Source organism: Felis catus, chromosome A2, assembly GCF_018350175.1.
Source record: "Felis catus isolate Fca126 chromosome A2, F.catus_Fca126_mat1.0, whole genome shotgun sequence".
Taxonomy (NCBI): domain Eukaryota; kingdom Metazoa; phylum Chordata; class Mammalia; order Carnivora; family Felidae; genus Felis; species Felis catus.
In genome coordinates this window covers 139,192,730-139,205,077 of record NC_058369.1, presented here as the reverse complement: position 1 = coordinate 139,205,077, position 12,348 = coordinate 139,192,730, and the positions used below count along the sequence as shown (strand labels likewise).

Below are 12,348 nucleotides of genomic sequence, written 5' to 3'. Positions count from 1 at the left end.
AAAATTGTTATTTAATTCAGTAAAACTGGCTTAAAGAAAGATGAGGGCATACCTTAAGGACATGTCTTAATTACAACCCCTGGATATCCTGGCCATTGAAGATAGTAGCTTTTTTTTTGCTAAATAAACCACGATTAGTGCTACATTTCCTTACCAGGGAGAAGTTTGTCGCAGTTCAGCCAAACAAAAAAAGTGGAGAGCAAAGAACTAAGCAATGAAAAATAAAGGAGCCAAATACTTGAGTAGGTATCATTGCAATTGGAACTCTGACCCCTCAAAATTAGTGTTCAGTATGTATAATGTCCATAGTGGGATTGGGGTTGTGGTGATCTGAGGTTGCTGTAAGAGGAACCAGAGTGTTAGAAATTCAGAAATGTTCTACTTAAACCTTAAGTCCCAGTGAGTGCTAAGAGTGAGCTTGATGGCTTCAAAGAAGCTATCAATGAGAAAATAGGCAAGCAACCTCCAGCAAGGAGGGCTTTGAATAGGGAGGTCAGAATTGCACCTTTTAAAATTTGGGCCCTTATATAACTTGAGTGTTAGAGTGGATCCCGAAAGATAGATATCAAATTTACCAGGAAATATTTTTTTTTGTAAATGACAACGATTATTTTCAAGATTATGGGTTATAATAGATATATATTGTGTACTTTCTCAACCCAGATAATTCATTTAATTAACAAGAATAGTGCACATTGATTTAATGTAATTCAATATCATTCTAATGTTATTAGGTATAGCCAAAAATACTTTACTTACTCAAATATAGGAGATGGAATTGGAATTCTTAAGTTATTTTGTCACAAGCTTCTAGGCTTTGAATGTAAATTGTTAATATTAACAGTATAATTAAGAAATATTTTTGAAGTTGATGTAACACACTTCACATTTACTTCTGATGTAAAAGGTAAAGACTTTTGAGAAAAACCATGCTTATTTCACCCAAGAACAAGCCTCTTGTAGCACTATATATATATATATATATATATATATATATATGTGTGTGTGTGTGTGTGTGTGTGTGTATGTGTGTGTATATATATATATGTATACATATATATGTGTATATATATGTATATATGTGTATATGTATGTATATATACATATATATGTGTGTATGTGTGTGTCTGTGTGTGTGTATATATATATATATATATATATATATATATATATATATATATATATCATACCTACTTGCCCCAATCTCCAGCTAAGAGACTTCCATGTGTGCCAGATAGTGGTCACCCTATTTTGATTAATATTTGTAAGCATGACATTTCAATGCAGTTGAAAACATAAATTAGAAATATGACCAATAGTGAAATACAAATTTAGCAGAGGCTTGAAAAGATTGACATTCAACTAGCTGTACTTTCAGTGTATAAGAATGATAATAAAGCCTGTATAAGGCTTTGTGGTTTGTAAAATATATTCTCATATTGTGTTCTTTTCTATGTGATTGTGGGAAATGTGCTCCTATCCCACTCTCTGTTTTACCCACTAATGCGTCAGCTTTTGAGGAGTGGCCCTTTTCAAAATTAATCATCGTAACTCTGAATGTTACCCAGGGGATCTGCTCTTCTTCTGACCTTTCTTAACAGTTTACAAATAATCTACACCATTTACAGTTATCTCTCAGTATGTCCCTGCCGTGTTACTTTTACTATTTTATTTACTTATTTATTTATTTGAGAAAAAGAAAGAGTGAGAGCAGAGGAGAGGAGCAGAGGGAGAACAAGAGAGAATCTTAAGCAGGCTCCATGCTTAGCACCCAATGCAGGGTTCAATCCCATGACTCTGGGATCATGACCTGAGCCGGATGCTCAACCAACCGAGCCAGCCAGGCTCACCCAGGCGGCCTATCCCACAGATGTAGTTATAGCATCTGCCTCAGCTGACCCACAGCTATTGTTTGGGATCCTGCCATTCACTTGCTGCACACATTAGCTGGGCAAGGCATAGGAAGCCTTGCTGGTTGTGGTAAAGTACTCCATTGGTAGCGATAATCTCTGGCTTCCGAGCTAATTTTAACTATGGCTGAGCAAGAATGAAATTATGTTGGTAGTGTAATACGCAATGGGAGACATGAATCTGGTGGGACGCTATTCTGCTCAAAATACCTTTCAACATTTCAAAAAACGTTTTAAAGTTTCCTCAGAAGCACACTAGGAGGTTGAAATCTGGATTTAAGACACGTGTAGAACACAGGTTATGAAACATTTAGAGCCAGTGCTTAGCGAAGAATTGACTCAAGGTAAATTAACATTTATTTTAAAGAAACACTTAAAGGAGGAAAGTATAAATGATGTATCTGCTAATAAGGCAGCAAGGGAAACATGTTCACTTAGTAAGGACTGGATAATCAGGGACGCAAGCTTGTGAGTTTTCTTTATTTCTCTTTGCGATCTGTGTAGGAGAGATCAAGGCTGTGCAAACAACTTAAAAGAAATTATATTTCTTAGATATCTAATTAAGACTGGAGAGTGGATAGTCAGTATATTCTAACTAATTAGTCTGAATTGGAGCAGGCTAAAAGTGATAAACTGAGAGCTGGCCAGGAAGCTCTGAGTTTCCAACACAAATTCTAGAAACGTTGAACGTGTCAGAGGAGCTTGTAAAACTACAGATTCCTAAGCCCCACCCCAGACCCTGATGCAGAAAGTTTGGGGTAAAAACCTTGAATCTGAAAATTTGATTTGGATACAGATGCTCCATGGAACACACTTTTAAAAAACACTGCTAAATAGTATGGCACTTTTATCATTTCCTGTTAAAACAAGAAAGGGAGCTGGTTTGGAGAATAAAATGAATGAAAATTATGAAATGTGAAATGTAGCATTGCTTTATTTGCCAGAATCGCCAAAGTTCTACAAGCAAAAGAGGCTGTGCTTTGAGTATTTATAAGCAGATTTTTGCATATGTTGTACAGCACATATATTCCCGTTTCTTTAATAGCCAACTTGAGTGTTGGAATCATTGAGACAATTTCTGTATGTACATATATGACATGTGCGTGGCTATAGTGTTGAGTGTGGCCTCTGATGACAGACCTTCTGGGTTCAGGTCCTGGCTCCATCATGTAATGGATGTGTGGATTTGGGCAAGTTTCTTAACTTCATTGTATCTCAGATGTGTTCTCTGTAAAGTGAGAATGATGATAATATTTACATCATGGAGATTATTGAACAGTGAATTATATAATACATATAAAACTCCTAGAAAAGTTTCTGGAATATCATAAGCCCTCAACCACTTACTTACTATAGTCATTGCCTAATCGAGATCTGCTGAAATAAATTGAACTGATGGTTTACAATGACAGATTTGGGGTGAAGTAAGGCAGTTACTACTCAGCCTAAAATGTGAACCCGTAAGGAGAGTGAAGGAGACAGAATAATATTAAGATTAGAATGAAGGCTGTACTCTGATCCTAAGTGTCATCTGTCTCCCAAGTTGTTTATTGGTTTATTTTCTCTTAGAGTTAAGTTTTTTTTTATTTTTATTTCTTAAATTTTTTAAACTTTAAAAAAAATTATTTTGGGAGAGAGAAAGCACAAGCTGGGGAGGAGCAGAGAGGGAAAGAGGGAAAGAGAGAATCCCAAGCAGGCTCCATGCCGTCAGCACAACACAAGGCTCAATCCCATGAACTGTGAGATCATGACCTGAGTCAAAATCAAGAGTTGGATGCTTAATCCACTGAGCCACCCAGGCAATCACTAGGGTTAGGGTTTTGTTTTGTTTTGTTTTGTTTTGTTTTTTATTCTTAATTATTTATTTTTAAGGGAAAAAAGAATTGACTAGAAATCATTTAGAGATACTGAAACAGACCTCTAATTTGGCCCCCCTTTTTCTTTTCTCTGGAATCCATGCTTCTCCTATTTCCTATTCTTCTCCCCAGTGAGAGCCATGGAGAGTCTGGAGCAGAAGACCCCTCAGCCATGAATCCAGGATTCAGAGAGAGGTGGTGGGTTGAAACTCAAGAAGTGGAACCAGGATTTCTTTCTTTTTCCTTTTTCTTCCCCTCTCATAAATGTTTGTTTTTGAGAGAGAGAGAGAGATTGAGAGAGAGAGCAGGGAAGGGGCAGAAAGACAAGAGGACAGAGGATCCAAAGCCAGCTCCATGCAGCCCGATGTAGGGCTCGAGCTTACAAACTGTGAGGTCATGACCTGAGCCAAATTTTGATGTTTAACCAACTGAGCCACCCAGGCGCCCAAACCAGGCTTTCTTTTAACAACATAAGGCAGTGGGAAGACCAAAAACAAAGACTTGCAGAAGTCATCTTTAGACAATGGGATTCCAGATCTGGCAGAAGAAACTAATTGCAAGCCCTGTTGTATGAGGCATCAGTAGCTGTTACTTCCTACCTGAATCAAAATTAGCTCAGGAACCAGAATTGGATAGAGCCTTCTTCAGTGGACCTTTCAAACAATGGGTGGGTCCAAATAACTATGTTGAATGGAATAGGATAAAAGATTATTTCTGCAGTGCCACACTGCTGTGCCACGTTGTGATTTCGGTGATAACAAATCAACCATGCCAAGTAGAATGGCAAACAATTCTGGGGAGGATATTGCCAGCAAAGGACGGCAGGTGTAGAGATAAGTCCTCAGCAGTGGCAGGGTAATGTGCACCTTGACAACATGTGTTTTATGCCATGTGACTGTGAACAATCTTAAAAACTGCTTTTATTTGCTTAATAGAATAATGTTTAACTGTTTCTAGAAAAAAGAATTGTTGAGTGAGGTTTAAAAAAAAGATATACGTTGTATACAGTATTTATTAGGAAGGAGATAAAAAAAAATCAGATTGATGCCCCAAAAGACTTCTTATTTTAAGTATTCTGGTTTAAGTGTCCAGTTTCATTTTAGCTTTGTGTCAGTTAAGCATTGAAGCCCTTTTCTTAGAGTATAATCATTCTGCATACGAAGAAAATGGGCATTATATTACTAATGGGGAATAACTCTAGACGGACATCTTAGATGGTGAAGAGATCTTTCCTCGCTTTCTTGATTTCTTTCTCAAATTTCAGTATTTCTCTAAAAACTTTTCTTTTACACGAACTGAGCACCTAGGAAAGAATTTTGACTATAACAATTCAAGGAGAGCACTAAACTTTATGATATATTACTGCAGGGCTTGTCTGTTGGCAAGAAGCAAGAATGGTTGGTATTAATGGGAGCATGACGGTTTGAAAGAAGACCAGCTCATGGCACTATGAATCATAGGGCTTTAAAACATTTATAAATGAATGAAAAGGCTCCGGGCTGACATGAATTATGAGTCTCATTATGGCACTGTAATATCTCCAGCAATGCCTCAGAGGGGCATGACACCTCCCAAGAAAAGTGGTGAGACTTCCATTACATTATTTTTCTACTGGTAATTGGCTATGGTCAAGGTGGGATATGATCTGTATCCCTGGAGTACACATGGCAACATATCTCTGCATATAAATGTTTCCATCAGTCAAGATCCTGCAAGACTCCTCTCTTCAAAGTGCCGAGCATTACTTTTGACCTTCAAGAAGTAATAGCGGGCCCTAGCATGAGGACAGAATTTCTAATCTTTCCATTTCTTTAAACAGCATTCAGGTAGGCTGTAATGGTCCTGTTACTTTCCACATGCTGACACAAACTTAGTGAAATATTAACAAAGATACTTCCCCCCAAAATACATTATTTAATTACTTACAAGGGTTATGACAGGGAAAAAATAGGGTGAGCTGTTTATTAGTGCAAATATAAATGCTCTTAGAAATAGTACATCCTTGATTTTTACTATCTCAATAGAACCCAGGCTAATATAACTTCACTAACTGTGAACTGAGCAACTGGGGAGAAGTCTGCCTGAAATAACTAGAGCCTGCGTTATCAATCATCCCAAGAAATATTTGCATTATTTTCAAGTACATAGGCTTATCAAAGCATGGACTTAACCAATGGCAAGCCTCTTTGTTTTCAGTTTTCTGTTACATTTTTTATGCATGCAATTATTTCTGATACCTGAGTGAATTTGTTAGCTTAAGGAGGCAAACATTCTATCTGGAATTTCAGTTACACTGTCAATGCGTTAAGAGTCCCTACACACACATTATCTATCTACCTCTCACCTATTTTGATAATGACAGATTAGAATTATTGTGTTCCAGTGTGTGGCAGGGCACTGCTATATGGCTGTTAAACTTCTTTTTCTTTCTAAAGACAAGAGGTACAGTTTAGAAACTAACCTCCCCTGACATGGGGTTGTGTTGCCAATTTCTGGTCCACGAATGAGTGGGGTGATATTTGCCATTTCTAGCCTGGCCTATAAGAACATCCTGGGTGAGGGGCCCTTGGGTGGCTCAGTTGGTTAAGTGTCTGACTCTTGATTTCAGCTCAAGTCATAATCTCATGGTTTGTGGGGTAGAGCCCCATGTCAGGCTCTGTGCCAACAGCATGAAGGCTGCTTGGGATTCTCTCTCTCTTCCCCTCCCCTGCTGGCTCTCTCTCAAAATAAGTAAATAAACATTTTTTTAAAAAAAGAGAACATCCTGGGTGATACTTTTCGCTCACTCTCTTGTCTTACCACCTGAACAGGATCTGGTAGAGGACTCTGAGGCCCTAAGAAATGAGGAAACTACCAGATTAAAAAGATTAAATGTGCTTGAATAATGACACAACTCCTTGCTGACCCAGATCTGATACAACATAAGTGACAAACACTGGTTATATTAAATCACTGAGATTTAGGATGTATTTGCTACAGTTGTTAGCCTGCCCTCAAAGATTAATAATTAATATAGTTTCTTTAAAATGTGAAAAAAATGAAATTAAAATACCTATTTAAGTTCTACAGCAATATTGAAGATATATTTTCCTTCTTTGGCCATGTGTTAAAAGAATGTCTTCTCAGAGATCTGTGGATTCTATTTATTAGAAAATTGTGCTATTAGAAAGATAAATTGTTGGACTAAATTAAGAAATTCCTAGAAGAAAGCATATCCAGGAACATGGTCTCGGCAGATTCTAGGGGCACAAGGCCAATCACTATTTGGATCCTACCCTCCTTCACTGTATTTATTTCTGGATCCTGGTTTTCTGCTGCTGTCCCAGCTTCTTGGTCTTCCAATCGCATTCCTGTTCCTACATATCAATAGTCACACCATCAGAGAAGCCTTGCTCTCCTTTTTCCGTTCTCTTTCTATCGCAATTAGAAAAGGAGTTTGGCTCATTTGCTGAATGACAGCTGCAATTATTGTGTGGGCCTTTGCATGTTCATTTGGATTTGTTACACTAACCAGACTAACTTACAGTTTGCAGACTATGAAAGGCTTTTTTGGTGATGATTAACACCTACATTTTCTTTTCTCTGTGTGACATCTGAGTATAGATCCAAATCATTGTAGTAATTACAAAAGAAGTTAAAGAGAAGGGCAAAATAACATTTTTACTTTAAAACAGCTGTAGAATATGAAGCTCATTGGGTATCTTGAAATCATAAGATATGAATATATAAAGCACAGACACATATAATTAAGAAATTCATCTATAATATTTCCAATGATTTCACAAAATAAAGTAAGCTCATTTTCTTAAATCCTAGTTTCCTACACTTTAGGAAGAACTCTACTTGTTTTCCAGGAAGCTCCACATCCCCCTAAAATTCATGTTGAAGTCTTAACCAGCAGTACCTTACAATGTGAGCTTATTTGTACATAGGGTTGTTACAGATCAAAGTGGTTGAAATGAAGTCATACTGCAGTAGGATGGGCTCGTATTCTAATACAACTGGTGTCGTAATAAAAAGGGAAAATTTGGAGACAGACACACGCACATACACACAGAAAAACAGCTACGTGAACCTGAGGGCAGAGGTCAGCCGAGGGACATCAAAGATTGCCAGAAACCCATCAAAAGCTAGGATAGAGATGTAGAGATGTTGATTCTCTCACAAGCCATCTGAGAGAATCAACCTTGCAGTAGTATCAGTAGACAGTGGAACAGGAGGTCTCTTGCTCATATCCCCTGCCAGCAACAATAATTTGGCAACTGTCCATGGACAAAAGTGCCTTTGTGGGAGCTTGGAGATCCAGGTAAGAGACTGTGAAACCGTAGTGGAGCCAAACCAAAGAGGGCTGTTTTGAGATGGCAGGCCCATGCCCAGGTGACAGACAGGCCAACCCAGAGTTCCAGCAACAGACCTGGAAACAGTCCTTGTTGACATCGGTGCTGCCATCAGCACCATCCACCAGGGATTCAGCAGGAGTGTGCCTGCCTCTGCTCTGTGTAATGGGCCAGCCAACCTCAGCCCTGGCTGGGGACCCTGAATTGGCCTGTGACCTGGCTCCAGCCCCTCTCAGCCACAGATCAGGAATACTCCTGTCTAGCTAGGGGATACACATCCTTCTGATTACCCAGTAGTAGACCCACTGACCTCAGTCCAACAGTACAGATGGAAGTGGCCCTGACATTGGCCTCGATAGTCTGGGAGCAGTCACATCTGCCCAGGGACTGCTTCCAGCTTGTGGCAGCTCCTCACATTCCTTGGCTTGTAGCAGCATAACTCTGATCTCTACCTCTGTCTTCACCCATGGTCTTCCTCCCTGTGTCTCAAATCCCCATCTCCTTTTCTCTTTTAAGGACACTAGTCATTGGATTTAGGGCCCATGTTAAATCCTGGATAATCTTGTCTCTAGATTCTTAACAAATCACCTCCAGCAAGACCCTATTTCCAAATAAGGTCACATTCACAGGGAATGGGGATTAGGGTTTGGACATATCTTTTGGGAGGTCACTGTTAAACCCACTACATCTTCAAATAGGAGATGAAAAGTGGTGAGCCATAAACCTTGGATACTTGTGGAGTGCTGAAAATATGTAGTGTAACTGCTAAACAAGGACTTTTGAAATAGAAGATAATTTCTGGAATACTGCAAGGGAAATTCTAATAATAGTCTAGAACTAAAAATACTAGTCTATCTCAGCAACACTTGGGAGGAGAGGGGAGGGGGGAGTTGAAGGAAATGAAAGTGTTTCAAACTGCTTACTGGTTGGAGGGAGGATAAAAGCAGTGGAAAAGAAGAACATCTCACTGGAAAAGTAGTTGGAGGCTGGTTTTCTTGTATCAGAGAACTAAGTGCTAACCTATGAGATCCAGAAAAGGGAAGGGAATTTACTAGGCTTTAATACAGAGAAAGAGGAATAAGTAGTGATTCAATCAACCTTCCTCACAAAAGGAAAAAATAAAACAGGAAAGCTACACTCCAAAACAAATAACATAATAAAAACAGAAGAAATAAAGTATATTAAGTAAATCATTAAAAAGACACTTTTACCAAAGTTATTGCATAAATCTAATACATGTACAATTCAATTTTGAACAAGAGTTTTTAAAAATATTAAATTAAAATAATCTTAGAGTTCATATGAAAAAACAAATGTGCAGAAAATCTAGACAAATACAGAAACTAAGAAAGGGAGAAAGGCACTCAACTATTCAACTGAATTGAGTTGACAGGAAGGAGTGAAGGCCTTACACTGCAATCAAATAAGTGAAAAGCTGTTGTTGGAAAAAAAATAAATCAGAAAAACAATATTGGAAAGCCAGATATAAATCCCAGAATATATGAGAAGTTAACATGCATGCAACAAAGTTGGTGCTTCAGTTTAGGTGAGAAAGGTGGTTTATTTATTAAATGAATGCATATAAGTGCCTACTATCTAAAAGAAAATATAGTGGAACTTCTATCATATAATATATGCATAAATAAATCCCAGATTTAAAAATATAGGGATAAGAGACACTTTATTAATCAAGACTATAGAACCCAAGTTACAATGGACATATTTGATTATGTAATTTTTAACTATGTGGCAACAGTCCTAAAAACAAAGGCAGTGGACAAATGATAGGGAAAATTATTTCCAGGATAGAGGAATTATAAAGGGTAATGCCAGACAGAATATAAATAGAACTATACATTGGCCAGAAAAGCAAACAACTCAATAGAAAAATAGAAAAAGGATATAAATAACCAATTTCAGTGCTGGTGGGGATGAGATGAAAAAATTACTCTCCTATATTCTCACGTATAGTGGCAAAAATGTGAACTGTTATAACATCTGTGGATATCGACCTGGTACTATTTACTAGATAATTCCACATAGCTGCTGCACTCTTGGAAATCTATCCCATTCAATAAAAACTGTTACGTTAAGTACTATGGACGGAATTATGTGCCCCCAAAATTCATATTTTGGAGTCCTAACAACCCAGTGTGATGGTATTTGGAAATGGAACCTTTGAGAGGTAATTAGAGTTAAGGCTTGTTAAAACCAATTGCTGGTCCTCATCCCCAGAATTTCTGAATCAGTAGATCTTGGTAGGACGTAAAATTCCATGTCTAACCTGTTTCTAGGATACTGCTGACGTGGATGGTTCAAGGTTGACACTCTGAGTACCACTGCTGTAAAGTAATAAAAGTGAACATCTGCAGGTAGAAACAGTAATAATGATTCTCACAAACTAATGAATAGGAGATACAAGACACACCCCTAAGCTGCATACATTATGAAGCGATTAATATATTCAAATATGCATAACTATACTATATTTAGGAATGTAATCATAAGTGCCAAAACTTCTTTAAAAAGCATACAAATGATTATTACAAAAGTTAGGATAGGGGTGCCTGAGTGGCTCAATGGGTTAAGTGTCCCAACTTTGGCTCAGGTCATGATCTCATGGTTCACTCGTGGGTTCGAGCTTTGTTGGTCTCTGTGCCAACGGCTCAGAGCCTGGAGCCTAGTTTGGATTCTGTGTCTTCCTCTCTCTCTGCCCCTCTCCCACTTGTGCTCTGTCTCTTTGTCTCTCAAAAATAAAAAAAGTTAACTTTTTTTTTTAAACTTAGGATAATGGTTATCTCAGTTAGGATAGAAAAAGGCATACTGGGATTGCTTAGTTCTGAAAGCATCTTTGATCTTTATGTGGATAATTTTTACATTGGTTTTGACTTTATTATTATTATTTTATTCAAATTATTTTTATTTTATATGTTTTATGTAGTTTTATTTTTATATCTTGTAATAATTTAAAATACAAACCAATAATATCATATATGTCTCTATATCTATATCTGTATCTACATCCATATCCATATCTGTATCTGTAGGCCTATATGTGGTTGTATGAGCAAGGACCAAAGCATATAAAGGTACAGATGCCACACGATTAATACTGACTTTTACAATAGGTGGGAATAGGAAGGAGAAGAAGAAATAATTATTTTTGTCTCAAGCGTGATTTATTGTATTGTTTACTTTGTTGCAACAAACACTTTTTAATTTTTAAAATACATCAAGTAAGGAACAAGTCAAGAAAATGGGAAAATTTGCTAGTAAGTTAACCTGTCAGGCACTCTCTGGTTTATTCTCTTGATTCTCTTCTTTTGTTGTGCAAGTTGTGTAGTGTATTTTAAAAATTAAATTAACCTCTGCTGTTATTCTTTGTTTCCTTTTTTCTTTCTTTCTTTTTTCCTAGAGATATAATTATGACTGGAATCAGTAAAATAAAAAAAAATATGTGTGTGTATATATATATATATATATATATATATATATATATATATAGTCCAAGTACTCACTTCTGCTTAACAGTAACAGCTTCATAAATTCAGCACATATTTTGAGCAGAACCATGAGCTAGTCCCTCTGCTGAGATCTGGAACACAAGTGGGCAAAAAAGAGCAGGGTCCTGACCCTCAGAGCATGAGCAGATCAGTGGGGGAGACAGGCTTTAATCAAATGGCCACCCAAATAAAGGTAGAATTATGACGTCTAAAATTGCACCACATTTGACTGTGAATAACCTGGAACCTGGCCAGGCATGCTGGAAAGCACTTTATAAGAAAGTTCTCCAATAATTTTCACACAAACCCTGTGAAGTGGAGACAGTTATATCCCTTTTGCTGAGACCTAGAGACATTAAAAACCTTACCCAAATCTGTGTAGCTAATAAGTGGTTGCAAGGATCCAGAGTTTCATCTGACTCCGGCCCTTTTGCTATCATCTATGATATGTACCAACACAAATGTTTATGTTTTACCCAACACTCAATCCATTCAGGTAGTAAGAATCATAGAACTATGGTTAGCAAATAAGTGTATATTTTCCTAGATAAGCTCTTCCTGCTCAGTTTTCTTGTAGCTTCTAGCCTTTTTGGCTCCTTCTTCAAATGGTGGTCAGAGTTGAGTTACCTATGCAGGGTGAAGATCAAACTGTACCTTGACTTGGGCCCTTATAAACTAAAATGAGCAAATAAAATTAGATGGACATAATTATGGAACAAGTAATCAATAAATGTTCATTTTC

General features: G+C 37.4%; 2 long non-coding RNA genes across 4 annotated transcripts in view; one reads left to right on the top strand and one right to left on the bottom strand.

Annotated features, from left to right (window-relative positions):
* The window catches only part of LOC123384002, a 287,319-nt gene that overhangs the window by 148,269 nt on the left and 126,702 nt on the right, over window positions 1-12,348 (top strand). The window lies entirely within an intron of this gene.
* Window positions 2,827-11,766, bottom strand: LOC111557294. Its single transcript, XR_002737261.2, has 2 exons — window positions 11,622-11,766; window positions 2,827-3,138 (listed from the first exon to the last, which is right to left on the bottom strand). It is a non-coding gene; the product is annotated as an uncharacterized LOC111557294 (long non-coding RNA).